Source organism: Dasypus novemcinctus, chromosome X (genome assembly GCF_030445035.2).
Source record: "Dasypus novemcinctus isolate mDasNov1 chromosome X, mDasNov1.1.hap2, whole genome shotgun sequence".
Classification (NCBI taxonomy): domain Eukaryota; kingdom Metazoa; phylum Chordata; class Mammalia; order Cingulata; family Dasypodidae; genus Dasypus; species Dasypus novemcinctus.
In genome coordinates, this window is record NC_080704.1 from 93,135,154 (window position 1) to 93,152,827 (window position 17,674).

Consider the following 17,674-nt stretch of genomic DNA (forward strand, 5'->3'; position numbering starts at 1 on the left):
TCTTGGGGGGTACTGGGTTCCTGACCGATGTCGCTCTGTCGTGGTCCCTAGGGGAGCAGCGACAGTCTCCCAGGTTAAGCGGCAAGGACCGGGAAGGAATGAGGGTCCAACAGTGAGCCCCTGATGCTAATGACTATGCTTGTGAGCTGATATGCCTGAAATAAGAACAAGGCCTAGAGCAGCATTGTGCCTGGGAATTTCCTCCTGACAGCCTTCATGTTACTCAAATGTGGCCAGTCTTGAAGCCAAACTCAGCATGTAAATGCAATGCCTTCCCCCCAGCATGGGACATGACACCCGGGGATAAGCCTCCCTGGCACCGAGGGATCACTATCAACTACCAACTGATGATGCAACTGGAAAATGACCTTGAATGGAAGGTTTAATGCAGATCAGCAGAATATACCTGTCTACATAAAATAACATGACTTTAAAATGCTGTTTGACCTAATGTAAGGGGGAAATGGAAAGGAGAAATGAGTTTATATGGCTACGAGTCTCTAAAAAAGAGTCTGGAGGCTGTCAGAAGGATTGCCCTTATGCACAACTGAGCAGAGTCTTAGAGACAGATAAAGTAGATACAACCCCATGTATTGGTTCCTTTGAGGGCTAAAGAGACCCATGGGCTATATGGTCATGGCAGATGGGGTTCACTGCCATGTCAGATGGCCCTTCTTTGGAGCTGGTGTTTATGCGTGATGAATCTGGACTCAGATGGGATCTCTCTTCATAAGACTTTCTTGCTACTGTGCTGGAGTTGTAGTTGGTGTTGGGGTTTAAGATATATTTAGGGGATCTGAATCTCTGGACTGACAATGTGATAGCCAGGCCCTGAGCCTCAATAGACTCCAGCACCTACAATCTGATTTATTGGACTCACCTCACTCAGCTAAAATGGAGTTGAAGAAGGACAACCACCACACCATGGAGCCTAGAGTGCCAACAACTGAAAGCGGGAGGATTGCATCCTGTATCCATGTGGAATCTCAGCCTCCTCTTGACATAGAGGTGCAATGGACACAAGCAGTCCAATGTCCACAGAGAAAAGGTGGCATTGGATTGGGAAAAGTGGACATGGTGGCTGATGGGTATGGGGAAAGGCAGGAAGAGACGAGATGTGGAGGCGTCTTTGGGACTTGGAGCTCCCTGGATGATGCTTCAGGTGCAATCACCGGACATTGTAAATCCTCACAGGGCCCACTGGATAGAATGGGGGAGAGTATGAGCCATGATGTGGACCATTGACCATGAGGTGCAGAGGTGCCCAGAGATGTACTTACCAAATGCAATGGATGTGTCATGATGATGGGAATGAGTGTTGCTTGGGGGGAAGTGGTGGCGTGGGGGTGGTGGGGTTGAATGGGTCCTCATATATTTTTTTTAATGTAATATTTTTACAAAATCAATAAAAAATAAATAAATAAATAAAAATAAATAAAAACCTTAAGAGGTTCTCATATACCCAACTCCACAATCCCCACCCACGCCATTTTCAATTGTATTTTTTGAAGATACATAGATGACAATCAATGAAAAATAGGAGTTTCCCATAAACACCCCTCCACCCCACCCCCCTCTTTCCATATCAACAACCTCTTTCCTCATTGTGGCACATTCATTGCTTTCATTTTTTTTATTTTTTGTTTTTTTTCTTCTGACAATTTTCTTTTATTTTTAAAGAATGTATAGGTTACATGAACGTTACATCAAATATACAGGGGATTCCCATATACCCCACCACATTCCTCTATCACAATTTCCACTATTAATAACATTCTTCATTAGTGTGTTGTAGTTGTTACAATTGATGAATAAATATTGAAACATTGCTACTAATCATTGTCTACAGTTTACATTATGGTTTGCGCTAAAATTTTTTTAAGTTTTATTTTATTTTTTGTCTTTAGTTTTTAATGTTACATTCAAAAAGTATGAGGTACCCATATACCTCCTACCCCCCTCAACCTTTCCTTCCCCCATAATAACAACCTCCTCCATCATCATGAGACATTCATTGCACATGGTGAATACATCTCTGAGCACTGCTGCACCTCATGGTCAATGGTCCACACCATAGCCCACATTCTCCCACAGTCCTACACTTCTGCACCACATGGGTAATAGTTCACATTTTAGTTTACACTCTCCCCAGTACATTCAGTGGGATACGGCAGGATATATAATGTCCAGTATCTGTCCCTGCAATATCATTTAGGGGAACTCCAAGTCCCAAAAAATGCCCCCACAAGACATCTCTTCTTCTCTCACCCTGCCCTCATCAACTACTGTGACCAATTTCTCCAGATCAATGCTACAATTTCTTTCATTACTAGTCACAATAACTCTATAGTAGAATATCAGTAAGTCCACTATAATCTATATTTTATTCCTCCATCCTGTGGACCCTGGGATCGTAATGTCCACACCACCTATATATCAAGAGAGGGCTTAGATCCCTCATGGATGATATATGTAATTCTGCTTGCAGTATTAAGCACTCTCAGTTCCCTGGTGTGGTGACTGACCATCTTCGCCTCTCTGTTAGGTGACCTGGGTAAGTCCAATGACCCAGAGAGTAGGAGTTGCAACTCTGCTGAGGCTCAGGTTCCTTCTGGCACATGGACAGTCCACAGATTCAAGTCTCCTGAGTATACACCAACCCCAGTGCTAACCATAGGTTTAGTAAAAGTGACAGAAAAGGCATGTGTGGAAAGGCCAGATCTGAGTCTAACTCCATCACATTCAGGAACACAAATTACAAAGTAAGTCCCAGTGACATGGCACTGAACTCCAGAAACATCTGCCATGACCATAGAACCTATGGGTCTCTATAGCCCTCAGGAGAACCGGTACCTGGGGTTGTATCTACTTTGGCTATGTCTGGGGTCTTGCTGAGGTGTGCATAAGTGCAACCCCTCTGATAGCCTCCTGACTCTTTTTGGAAGACTCTTAGCCATATAAACTCATTTGTTTTTGCCACTTCTCCCGTTTATTCAAGGTCAAAATGCAGTATTGTAATCCTACATGTAAGCTGAGATATTCTGCTCGTCTGAGTTGATTCTTATATTCAAGGTCTCTTTCTAGTTGCATCACCAGTTAATGATTGATAGTAATCATTCAGTGCCAGGGTGGCTCATCCCCAGGAGTCATGTACCACGCTGGGAGGAAGGTAATGCATTTACATGATGAGTTTTGCTTAGAGAGTGGCCACATTTGAGCAACATGCTGGCTCTCAGGAGGTAACACTTAGGCACACTGCCACATATCCATTTCTAACCAGAAATTTCACCTGTCATTGTATCTCTGTATAGGCAGGTATGGGATGCACTTCTTCACTTGGAATCAATGATTGCTATGAATGATTAAAGTTTTTTATTTAAGAATGTTTTTTATTTAAGAATATCATCTTTGCATGACATTCTATTACCTGAGATAATATGAGCTCCACCTGCAGCTTCTCAACAAGGCAATTATATGAGCTCTAACAAGTCCCTCAGTCTTCCCAAGCCCCACTTTTCACTCATGCATTTTTTATATTGTCCCAACTTAAAATATCCCTGAATAGGACTATTCTTGTTTCCAATTCTAAAAAATTAAAGTCAAATAGCATTAAAAGGAAAAGAAAATATTGATGTATGTAAATGAATATTCCAAGGCATGTCAGGGTATCAAATCACATCAACAGAGCATTTTTTCTATCTATGTATCTGACATAGGCTCTCTATATATGGTTCATATGGTAAGCACCAGTAGTCTTAGTCTAAATTATCATGCAATGCTTAGCAGAAAAAGTGAATCTTCCCCAAATTATCTGTATGTTAGATCTGATAGAGGACTGTGATTGGATATTGTGATTACCCATGGACCAATTCCTGTCTCCAGATAAGAAATTCTGATTAATTAGCCTTGATCGCATTTTGACATTTGTGGTGTTGGAAGGGAAGTCTCTTGATTGATAACCACACTAGAATTATATGGAATGATGATAGAGGATTTCCAATTATAAGAGTGGAACACAGCAGTCCAAAAACAAAATGCGCCCTTCCTTTGAAGCTCCCCTGTATTCTCTATCCACTTCAAATTAATCTCAGCTTACCTGACAAATCATGCAAGAATTCTTCTCTCCCATGTCTAATATTAACTTTATTGGTGAAATAAGACCAAAGTGATTTCAACTCTTTCATGAAATCTGTTTTTTAATTAAAACATTTTAACATATTAAATTGTTTAAATTTAAATTTTTAAAGTATTTATTTATTTAATATTGATTTATTTTATTACAGAAGTTTTGAGCTTATAAAATAATCTTGCAAAATTGCAGAATTGTCACACAGTACCCATTCACCAACAATTTGCATTTTTGTGGAACATTTGTATAGACCCTAAAACTTTATCAGAAAAATATTACTGCTCGATGTGCTCTATAGCTTACATTTGGTGTATTTTTTCTGTCAACCCCTTTTTTATGAATGCCATGCGTTAGTATTGTACATTTGTTATAATACATGAGAAAATACTTTCATATTTATACTGTAAACCATAGTCCATCATCTACCACTTGGTTCACTGTGTTATATAGTCTCATTTCTTGCACAATCCATCCAAAGTTTATATTCGGTTGCTTTCAATTTCATCACAGATCTGTGCTGTTAACTCAGTAAAATTTAGAGCATTTTCCTTACTCCAAAAATCCATACTTGCCTATTATTTACCCTAAGCATTGCTACTGTAGCTTCTTTGACACTGATGAAAGAATATTACAATATTGCTGTTAACTATAGTCCATATATTGCATTAATTGTATTTCCCATATATTGCCATATTCTTAACACATTTAATAGTGTACACTTTTTTGAAATTTTTAATTTTATTTTTTTAAGATACATGGATCACAAAAAAAATGTTACATTAAAAAATATGAGGGGGCGGCGGACTTGGCCCAGTGGTTAGGGCGTCCATCTACCACATGGGAGGTCCTCAGTTCAAACCCCAGGCCTCCTTGACCCATGTGGAAGCTGGCCCATGTGCAGTGCTGATGCATGCAAGGAGTGCCATGCCATGCAGGGATGTCCCCCACATAGGGGAGCCCCACGTGCAAGGAGTGGGCCCCACAAGGAGAGCCGCCCAGAGTGAAAGAAAGTGCAGTCTGCCCAGGAATGGTGCTGCACACATGAAGAGCTGACACAACAAGATGACACAACAAAACAAGATGACACAACAACAACAACAAAAGAAACAGAGATTCCCATGCCGCTAGCAACAACAGAAGAGTACAAAAGAAGATGCAGCAAATAGACACAGAGAACAGACAACCGGGGTGGGGGGGGGTGGGAAGGGGAGATGGATAAATAAATAAATAAATAAATCTTTTTAAAAAATAATTTTCTTAAAAAATATATATATGAGGTTCCCATATACCCAACATTCACCCCACTCTTAGTTCACAGAACAACATTCTTGTACTATTAACCACAATCCTCATCCACCACTGAGCTCACTATTTTATACAGTCCCTAAACTATTCTCTAGCTTTCTTTCAATAGACATTTACATCATTAAACTACTGCTTTCAGTCACAGTCACAATAATAAATAGCTTTGATGGGAGCACAGGATAGTGTGCATAACTAATATTGCTGAATTATTATTGTAATATTCTTTTATTTTCACTCCTAGTAACCTATTCTCTGGATTTTAACTCCATGTGTTTACTCTTCATATTTAGTTCATACTTGTGAGACCATACTATATTTGTCCTTTTGTCTGGCTAATTTCACTCAATATAATGTCTTAAGCTTCCACCATCTTGTCATATGCATTCTAATTTCATTTCTTCTTACTAGAGTATGGTATTATATCATATATATATACCATATTTTGTTTTTCTGTTCATTGACTGATGGAAATTAGGGTTGTTTCCATCTTTTGGCAATAATGAATAATACTACTATGAACATTGTTGTGCAAAGGTCTGTTTGCATCCCTGATTTAACTTCTTCAGGTTATATCCCTATTAGAGGATTGCCATATGATAGGAAACTTCTATATTTAGCTTCCTGAGGAACCACCAAATTATCCACAGAGGCTGCATCATTTTACATTCCTACCAACAGTGAAAGATTGTTTCTCTTTCTCCATACTCTCTCCAGCATTTGTAGTTTTCAGTTTTTTAAATAACGGCCATCATATAAGATGTGAAGTGTTATCTCATTGTAGTTTAGGTTTGCACTTCAAAATCACTTTAGTGTTATTGAACATTTTTTCATGTGATTTTGGTGATTTGTACCTCCTCTTTGAAAGACTCAATTTAGGTATTTCGCACATTTTTAATTGGGTTACTTGTCTTTTTATCATTGTGTTTGTTTGTTTTTTTTTTTTACGATATAACCAAGTAAAAGGAATGTTTATTTAGAAGAGACTTTACAACCTCCTTTCCTGAAAACAGTTGACAGAAGTAAACTTTTTTACCCAGAATTGATAGTGGGATAAGAAGGAAATCCAAGTTAAATTTAATTGACTTTCTAGCTTAGGGTACTTATAGAAACCACACAAAATAGCATAATCTTGGCCATTCAGAAGGCAATTTCAGAATCACACCATGTGCCTCAGGGTAATTAGTAATATGGTGCGGGTTAAAGGCATAATAATAGGAGCAAACATTTGTTGGGTGAGGCACTGTTCAAGGTAACTTACTTGTACCATATTTAACTCTTTGTCATGTAGTTACTATTATTTTTTATTTTTTAATTCATTTTTTAAAATATTACATTAAAAAATATGAGGTGTAGCTACTATTAATAATCCCATTTTACACATTAGGAAACTGAGGTCCAAATTCACACAGCTGATGGGTAGAAGAGAACCAGGATTGGTACCCAGGCACTGGAAGTCTCCAGACACTTGGAAGTCTGGTTGCAGAGTCCAGGCTCTTAACCACCAGGCTGTGAAATAGTAAACTAACACACTTTTGCTGTTTTCCTTCCTTTATTTCCCCCCTTAAAGAGAAAAAAGTTAACAGTATTTAACTAGACATTTTCCAGACAAGAGTGAGGATAAAAACAGGGCCAAAGGAAGGAAAACACAAGACTATATAATTCAAACAGTAGCCATAAACTCATTTTTGCTATTCTTCAGAAGAAAACTACTACAGTTCAAAATTATGGCACATTGCTTTCTGCTGTGTGGTTTTAAGTGCAGAATGGAACAAGTAAAAACTCTATTTTCAAACTTGAGAGCTAAAGCAGACATGTTAAGAGTTTTCAATTTGCCAGATATTCCTTTAATGAGAATTATAAAAGACCAAAATCATTTTTTCCACAAACTTCCTTTTTTTAAACAAATTACTTGCTTTTAAGATCTCTTTATATAAAATGGGTCAAGATGCTCATGGGATTTTTCTTCTTCAATTTATTAATGTATGTATTACACTGAATTGAATTTCTTTTTAGGAATCACACTTGAATGCCTGGGACAAAATCCACTTAATGATGAGTAATTCTTTTAATGTGCTGTTGGATTTGATAACAGTATTTTTTGAGGATATTTGCATCTCTATTCATTAGGGAAATTGGTTAGTATTTTTCTTTTTCATCACATATTTATCTGAATTTACTATCAGGGTTATGGTGATTTCTTTGAATGAATTTGATAGCTTTCTTCCCTGTTCAATTTTGGAATAGTTTGAGCAAAATTTGTTTTAAATATTCATTTAATAACTAGTAATATTCAACTGTGAAGCCACCTGGTCCAGGACTTCTCAGTTTTGGAAGGTTCATGTTCACTTTCAATATCTTTAATTGTGATTGGTTTACTGTTGTCTTCTATTTCTTCTAAGATCAGTGTAAGTTGTTCATATGACTCTAGGAATTTGTCCATTTCATCTATGTTGTCTAATTTGTTGGCGTATATTTTTTAATAGTATTCTCTTATTATCTCTTTTATTTCTGTGGCTACAGTAGTAATGCCTTCCTCATTTCTGATTTTTTGATGCATCTTCTCTCTTATTTCTCAGTCTACTAAGGGTTTCTTGATTTTGTTGATCTTCTTAAAGAAAAACTTTTATGATTTTTATTCTCTCTACTTTTTTTTCTGTTCTCAAGTTCATTTATTTCTGTTTTGTTATTTATTTCTTTCAGCTTGTTTTTAGACTAGTTTGCTCTTCTCTTACTAATTCCTCCAGATGTGCCATTTGAGCTGTCATTTTAGCTCTTTCTTCTTTTTTTAAAGATTTATTTATTTATTCATTTATTTATTTATTTATTTCTCTCCCCTCCCTCCCACCCCAGTTGTCTGTTCTCTGTGTCTATTTGCTGCATCTTCTTTGTCTGCTCCTTTGTTGTGAGCAGCACAGGAATCTGTGTTTCTTTTTGTTGCATCATCTTGCTGCATCAGCTCGCCTTTGCTGCATCCCATAAGTTTTTTTTTTAATTTATCCTCTCCCTTGCTTGCTCACTCTCTGCTCTCTGTGTCTATTCACTGAACATTCTTCTCTGTCTGCTTGTCTACATTTGTTGCATCATCTTGCTAAACGAGCTCTCCATAGGTGTAGGCTATCAGCTCTCCACGGGCATGGGCCATCAGCTCTCTGTGGATGTGTGCCAGCTTGCCTTCACAAGGAAACCCTGGGAAGTGAAGCCAGGGACTCCCAGATGGTAGATGAGGGCCCAATCAGTTGAGCCACATCCACTTCCCTGAATCACATTTGTTTTGATATGAGGTACTCTAATTTTTGTTCATCTCAAGATATTTGCTGATTATTCTTGTAATTTTTTATTTGACCCATAGATAATTTTAGTCTTTTGCTTAATATCCATTAGACTAATTTACCTGATTAATACCTGTTGTCTGATTTCTAGCTTCATTTCATTATGAAATGAGAAAGAGCTTTGTATAACTTAGATATTTTTAACTTTATTGAGATTTTTTTTTTGTGATACAACATAGGTTCTACCTTAGGGAAATATCCATGAGAACACAGAATAATGTATATTCTGCTGTTTGGGGGTGCAATGTTCTATATATGTTTATTAGGTCTAGTGCATTTATCATTCAGTTCAAGCTCTCTGTTTCTTTATTGATCCTCTTTCTAGCTGTTCTATCTAATGATGTGTATGGTGTGTTTAAGTCTACAACTATGATTATTGAGACATTTATTTCCCCTTTCAGTTTTGTCAGTGTTCACCTCAGGTGTTTTGGAAGACACTTCTTAGGTGCATGGGCATTTATGATGTGCATTTCTTCCTGGTGGATTTCTCCCTTCATTAATATATAATGTATTTTCTTGTCTTTAATAAAAGGTATGTTTTTATAATTTTTTTTTTTGCTGTAAAAATAGTGTTTTTATAGTTTAAAAAAAAGTGCATTTGAAAAGTTAACTTCCTTCCAGGGTTTTCAAATAATTTGCATACTTCATTTTATTTGAACAATACATGTAGAAGAAATATTGGATGTATCAAAACAGAAGACTGGTTGATTCTCCTGCAGGTAAGCGGCTGGGCGGCGTTGGAGGCTCTTAGGGACAAGGCTGTTTCGGGATTTTTGCGGGTCGGAAAGTATCTGGACATTGATTTGGTGGGAAGGTAACAGAGAAAATACGTCTATAAAATATACATGGAAGTCCTGCCTGCACGTGGAAAGTTCCCTCCTTGGGTGGGTGGAGCTGCGGCATCGGGTGCTGCCTGGCAAGGGACACTGCCGCGGCGGTTTTTTTTTTTTTTTGAGGCTCTGCAGTACTGGGGAATTCATAAGCCCTGAGCAGCCTATTGGGGGGTTAATAGGACAGGAGGCGCTTGCAGACCGATTTGGGGAGACAAACAGGACTTTTATGGCAAAGCAGGGGGAATTTTTGATTGCAGACAAAACAATAGTGCTTGCACCTAGAGCCACGCCCCCCCCAAACCCGGCTGCCAATCTACAGTGGTCTTAAAGTGATAACAATAAAGAGACGCCACCAGGTTCTGGTAGGGTGGGAGACGTTTGGAAGCTGATTAGGAGAATATTTTGCGAAGTGTGGGAATTTCGGGTTTGGACTCTGTTATTAGCATTTCTGGCTGGAGCCCCTCCCCCAGACCTGGCTATTGATCTGAGTCATTAAATTGGCTGCAGCCTAGAGGCCCCCCAGGTGGCTGTTCTGGGGGATCACAGGGTGGGAGGGGTCCTGAAGTCAATTGGTGATATATCCACAGAATAGACCCCAGTGAGGGAGTGAATTGTGGGGTACAGAACACAGGATAGAGCTTGAGGATGTGACCTTACCCATAGGGCTGGCACCCAGGTGTGGGGATCCCTGAAGGCTGTGATGCACTGTGGTGCACCCAGGGTTCCTGTTAACCGGACTTGAGGTTGCCAGGTCTGAGTCCCCTAAACTCTGGTGGCCCACACCCCAGAGACTCACATCTCTTGAGTCCTCAATATCTCAGCCTTTCCATCCCTGAATCCATCATGCCCTGAGGTCCATCTGAGGTCCTTGAAGGTCCTAGCCCTCAATGTTTGTGTTTTTTCTTTTTTGTTTTGTTTTGTTTTTATTTTTATTCTATTTTTATTTTTTATTTTATTTTTTTAAATATTCTGATTGCTAACATTGCATTATCCCCTAGTCTTTTCTCCCAGCATATCCCTCAAAGTCTTTTTTGTTCTCTCTCTCTCTTGTCCCCCATTTTCTTCTTATTCAATTTTATCTTAACTATACAATAGGTGCTGCAGGAAACACCTCACATTTGCTGGGTTTCCTCATCCTCCACTGCCTCATTTCTGTGTGAATAGATTTGGCTATCTACACTATCCCCTTTCCCCTACATCTTGATATCCTTCATCATCTACTATCTCTCCTATATTCCACCTTCCTTACTTTGATCCACAAAGTGTCTAACTCTTAATTTCTAATACCTTTGTTTTGTTTTCTGTCTATTATTCACTCTTGAAACTATTACCTTTCTTTTCTCTTTCCCTCTCTCACGAAAACAATAGCTTTTTAGTTCATATGATATTCCTCCCATATTCAGTTATCTACCTCATTATAGGTACTCTACCTACTGCCATAACTCTACACAATTTACATGAATCTAACCTCCATCATCTCAGATCTCATATTGTTGCTTTGTTAACATATATCACCAATACTACTTTACACTTTTTCCTTCCTTACACAATTGCCTTTCCCTGGAACTAATACTTTCCTTTAAAGTGAACTAAACCAGCATTAAGAAATTAGAATAAGAAGAACAAAGTGACAAAGAGAAGATATAACACTTAAGCAAAAACAACAGCTAATTAATCTCCAAGACTAGACAAAGAAGCTAAGGAACTGATTGAACCCGTCAAGAAAAAATGATGACCAGACAGCAACAAAAATCTACAAACCAAACCAGTTATCAGGAAAACATGGCTGAATCCAATCAACAAACTAAAGATCAGGAAGGGGAGCAGAACTTCGCACAAGCAATGAAAGATCTCACAACATTTATCACTGACAAATTTGAAGAAGTAAAGGAAGAGGTTAACAACATGAAGAAAACATTTGGAGGGGAAATTGCAGACATACACAAAAAGATAACAGATATGATGGAAATGAACACCACAGTTCAAGAAATCAAAAATACACTTGCAGCAAATATCAGCAGACTAGAAGAGGCAGAGCAGAGAATTAGTGATGTGGAAGACAGTACATCAGAAATCAAACAGATAGTAGAATTAGTTGATAAAAAGATAGAAAAAATCCAGCTAGGACTTAGGGACCTGAATGATAATGCAAAATGCTCAAACATACGTATTATAGGCATTCCAGAAGGACAAGAGTAGGGAAAGGGGTCAGAAGGGGTGTTAAAGGAAATAATGGCTGAAAACTTCCCAAATCTACTGAAAGAGACAGATGTACATATCCAAAAAGCACAGCGCACTTCACTGGTCATAAACCCCAACAGGCCCACCCCAAGACATATGCTTGTCAAATTATCCAATGCTCAAGACAAAGAAAATTCTAAAAGCAGCAAGAGAAAAGAAAACCATCACATACAAGGGAAGCTCGATAAGATTAAGTGCTGATTTCCCATCTGAAACCATGGAGGCAAGAAGGCAGTGGTATGATATAGTCCAGGTACTAAAGGAAAGAAATTTCCAAACAAGAATAATCTATCCAACTAAACTAGCATTCAAAAATGATGGAGAGGTCAAAATATTCACAGATAAACAGAAACTGAAAGAGTATGCGAACAAGAAACCTCCCCTTCAAGAAATTCTAAAGGGAGTTCTGCAGGAAGAAAGGAAAAACCAGGACAGGCAGAGTTGGAGGAGAGTGTAAGAGCAACAAAAAAGACAAAAATAGAAGGAAAAAAATACAAACAAAATATGACAAACACAAATCCAATCAAAATATGGCTAACACAAATAATTCCTTGAAAGTAATAACACTGAATGTCAACGGATTAAACTCACCTATCAAAAGATTCAGACTGGACATTGGATAAGGAAATATGACTAATCTATATGCTGTCTGCAAGAGACACATCTTAGACCCAGACTCATGGAGGTTGAAAGTGAATGGCTGGAAAACAATCATCCAAGCAAACAATAACCAAAAAAAGGCAGGAGTAGCTATATTAATATCAGACAAAATAGACTTTAAATGCGAAACAATTGTGAGAGACAAAGAAGGATACTACATTTTAGTGAAAGGGACAATCTGTCAAGAAGATGTGCCCCGGCCCACGGGATGGCAACGGAGACCCGAAACCTGCCAAGAAAGAATGGTGGGACAAGAGACACAAACAATGACAGCAAGACAGGGTTCTGATCAAACTGCAGCTTTATTAAAGGGGGCAAAGTATATATACCCTCGGGTGGGGGAGGAGTGGGGAGTGAGGTAGTAGAGGCTAAGGATTGGTTGTTGCTGTCGCCAGGGTGGGAGACAGACCTTAGTTTCGGCCTTGCGCCTGCGCACTATCTTATCAGTCTGGGCAGTGGCGGGAAATGGAGAACAAAGGAGCAGGGAGGGAGAAGAACAAGGAAGTGGGCTCTGCTCTGGTGGCCATGTTGCCGGCATTGCTGAACTCAGTGTATACTCATATTGACCGCTCCCAACAAAGATGAAGGAATCATAAATACTTATGCTCCTAACAAGGGTGCCTCTAAATACATGAGGCAAATGCTGGGAAAAACTAAGTGAAAAAATAGATGCATCTACAATTATAGTGGGGGATTTTAATACACCACTATCAACTCTGGACAGAACATCTCCAAAGAGAATCACTAAAGAAACAAAATATTTGAACAATATATTAGAGGAGCTGGATCTAATAGACATATATAGATCATTACACCCAAACACAGCAGGATATACATTTTTCTCAAATGCACATGGATCGTTCTCCAAGATAGACCATATGCTAGGCCACAAAGAAAGGCTTAATGAATTCAGAAAGATCGAAATCATACAAAACAATATCTCTGACCAGAGTGAAGTGACGCTGGAAACTTACAAGGGTCAAAGGCCCAGATTTCATACAACGATTTGGAAATTAAACAGCACACTCTTAGAAAAACAGTGGGTCAAAGAGGAAATCTCAAAAGAAATCAATGACTACCTTGAAACAAATGATAATGATAACACACATTACCAAAATTTATGGGATGCAACAAAAGAAGTACTGAGAGGGAAATTCATAGCCATAAATTCATATATCAAAAAAGAGGAAAGAGCAAAAATTGAAGAACTAACTGCACATTTGAAGGAATTAGAAAAACAACAACAAAGTAACCCAACAGGAAGAAGGAAGGAAGTAATAAAGATAAGAGCAGAACTAAATGAAATAGAAAATAAGAAAGCACTTGAAAAGATAAAGAAGACCAAGAGCTGGTTTTTGAGACGATCAACAAAATTGACAAACCTTTAGTTTGAGACTAACAAAGAAAAAAAGAGAGAAGATGCAAATACAAAAAATAAGAAATGAGAAAGGCGATATCACCATCAACCCCACAGAAATAAAGACTATCATAAGAGGATACTTTGAAAAATTATATTCCAACAAAAATGACAATTTAGAGGAAATGGACAAATTCCTAGAAACACATAAGCAGCCCATATTGACAAAAGAAGAAATTGATGATCTTAACAAACCAATCACAACAAAGAGATAGAATCAATCATTAAAAATCTCCCAAATAAGAAGACCCAGGACCAGACAGCTTCACAGGTGAATTCTACAAAACATTCCGGAAAGAACTAACACCAATCCTGCTGAAACTATCCAAAAAATCAAAACAGAATGAACATTGCTGAACTCCTTCTATGATGTGAACATTACCCTAGTACCAAAGCCAAACAAAGACACCACATGAAAGGAAAATTACAGACCAATTTCTCCAATGAACCTAGATGCAAAAATACTTTAAAAATTACTTGCTAATCATATTCAACAACACATTAAACGAATTATACACCACGACCAAGTGGGATTTATTCCAGGTATGCAAGGATGGCTCACCATAAGAAAATCAATCAATGTAAAACACCATATAAACAGATTGAAGGAAAAAAACACATGATTATATCTATACATGCAGAAAAAGCATTTGACAAAATACAGCACGCTTTCTTGATAAACACACTCCAAAAGATTGGAATACAAGGAAATTTTTTGAACATGATAAAGAGTATATATGAAAAACATACAGACAACATTGTTTACAATGGAGAAATCCTCAAATCCTTCCCTCTAAACTCAGGAACAAGACAAGGATGCCCACTGTCTCCGCTCCTATTTAACATTGTCTTAGAAGTACTTGCTCGAGCACTGCGGCAAGAACCAGATATAAAAGGCATTCAAATTGGAAAAGAAGAAGTCAAAATTTCATTATTTGCAGATGACATGATCCTATACATAGAAAACCCTGAGAGATCTACAACAAAGCTTCTAGAACACATAAATGAGTTTAGTAAAGTCACAGGTTATAAGAGCAATGCGCAAAAATCAGTAGCATTTCTGTACACCAATAATGAGCAACATCAGGAGGAAATCAAGAAACAAATACCATTCACAATAGTAAATAAAAAAATCAAATACTTAGGAACAAATTTAACTAAAGAGGTAAAAAACTTATACATCAAGAACTATACAAGACTGTTCAAGGAAATCAAAGAAGACCTAAATAAATGGAAGAATATTCCTTGTTCATGGGTAGGAAGACTGAATATAATTAAGATGTTCTATCCTACCAAAACTGATCTACACATTCAATGCAATCCCAATAGAAATCAACACAGCCTTCTTTAAGGAATTAGAAAAACTCACTATGAAATTTATTTGGAAAGGAAAGAGGCCCCGAATAGCCAAGGGCATATTGAAAAAAGAAACGAAATTGGAGGAATCACACTTCCTGACTTCAAAACATACTACAAAGTTACAGTAGTGAAAACAGCATGGCATTGGCATAAGGAGAGACCCAGAGATCAATGGAATCGATTGTAATTCTGATATAGAACCTCATATATATAGCCATATAATATTCGATATAGCCACCAAACCCTCTCAACTGGGAGAGAATGGCCTATGGAACAAATGGTGCCTGGAGAACTGGATAGTCATATGTAGAAGAATGAAAGAGGATTACCATCTCACACCTTATACAAAGATCAACTCAAGATGGATCAAAGACCTAAATATAAGAGCCAAGACCATAAAGATCTTGGAAAGCAGTGTAGGGAAGCATCTACAGGACCTTGTAATACGAAATGGCTTCATGACTATCACACCAAAAGCACGAGCAGCAGAAAAACAAATAGATAAATGGGACTTCCTTCCTCAAAATTAAAGCCTTCTGAACCTCAAAGGAGTTTGTCAAGAAATTAAAAAGGGAACCCACACAATGGGAGAAAATATTTGGCAACCATAGATCTGATAAGAGACTTATAACTTGCATATATTAAAAAACTCATATATCTTGAAAATAAAAAGATAAACAACCCATTTAAAAAATGGGAAAAAGATTTAAACAGACACTTCTCCAAAGAAGAAATACAAATGGCTAAAAAGCACATGAAAAAATGCTCCAAATCTCTAGCTATCAGGGAAATGCAAATCAAAACTACAATGAGATACCATCTTACTCGCATAAGATTGGCATCTATGAGAAAAACAGAAGAATACAAATGCTGGAGAGGATGTGAAGAAAGGGGAACACTCATCCACTGCTGGTGGGAATGCAGAAGGATCCAACCATTCTGGAGGACAGTTTGGAGGTTTCTCAAAAAACTAACCATAGATTTGCCATATGACCCAGCAATACCACTGCTGGGTATATACCCAGCAGAACTGAAAACAAGGACACAAACCAATATATGTACACCAATGTTCTTAGCAGTATTGTTCACTATCACCAAAAGTTGGAATCAACCCAAATGCCCATCAACAGACGAGTGGATCAATAAAATGTGGTATATACACACAATGGAATACTACTCGGCTGTAAGAACAAATACACTACAAACACACGTGATAACATGGATGAATCTTGAGAACCTTATGTTGAGTGAAGCAACCCAGGCATTGAAGGACAAATACTGCATTACCTCAATGATATGAAATAAGCAAGCTGCCTCAGAGAGCTAGAGACTGGAAAATAGGCTTACAGGAAATGGGGGGGTGGAGCAAGGATGTGAGCTGACGTCTGCAGGGGTGGAATCTATGATGAGCTGGCGGTAAGTATGAGCACAATGAAGAGATAAAATGGGGGCAAGGGGTTGCCTTTGGGTGGGACTTTGTGCGTTTGAGGGGGGCTGGGGATGGGCGGATGGGTAATATTGCCCACAAAATTGGGGGGAGGGAGGGGCAACATACGAACATAGGAGAGTGTCAGGTGTTGGTTGAGAGTATAATGCTGAGAAAATCGTATTAAAATATAATTAGGAGGGTTATATGTTTAGGATGCTCAGCGGGTATGGTCTGATGCGGTACGGACCCCTGGGTAATGTCTGAAGGCTCATTTTGCCAGGGTGGGTTGTACCATTGGTTAGAGACCCAGGAAGTGAGAGTTGGGGTGGACCCACATCCTGGGGAGGACTAATGCCATCAAATAGAGAGAACTGTATCTCTCGAGAGAAAAGATGGCTCCCAGGGCATTAGGGCAGTTGAGCAAGTCAGGCCCTCAACACTGCTGCAAGTATCTCTGGATGTGGCTCCTCGGGAAATGGAGATTGGCTGTCACTGTGGGCCCCAAGCGGAGGGGAAAATGGATGTTGAGTGGATGGAACCAATGTAAATGTGGGGGCAAGAGAGGAGTTTCACGAGAGTACATGAGGATGAATATAAAACATGTAATATTACACCAAAAACATACAGGGGACGACAGACTAATAAGGTAAACCATAATGTAAAACATAGGATAACTAAAAAATTTAGAAAACTGAATATCCTAAAGTATGGACCACATTGTAAGCATAAATGTCACCTTGTTTGAAAGCTATTGTTTCGGAGTCTGTACATCAGTTTCAGTAAATATGATATGAATAAGTTAAAATATTATCTCTGTGGAAGGGAAAAGGTTTTATGGTGGATGTGTGGGAGTACTGTATATTGCATATATGAATTACTGTGATCTAAGACTCTTGTGAAGAGAAGCTCAATAATTAGGAAAAAAGAAAAGAAAAAGATAGGATGTAGAAATTTTTCCAAATCAATATGTAC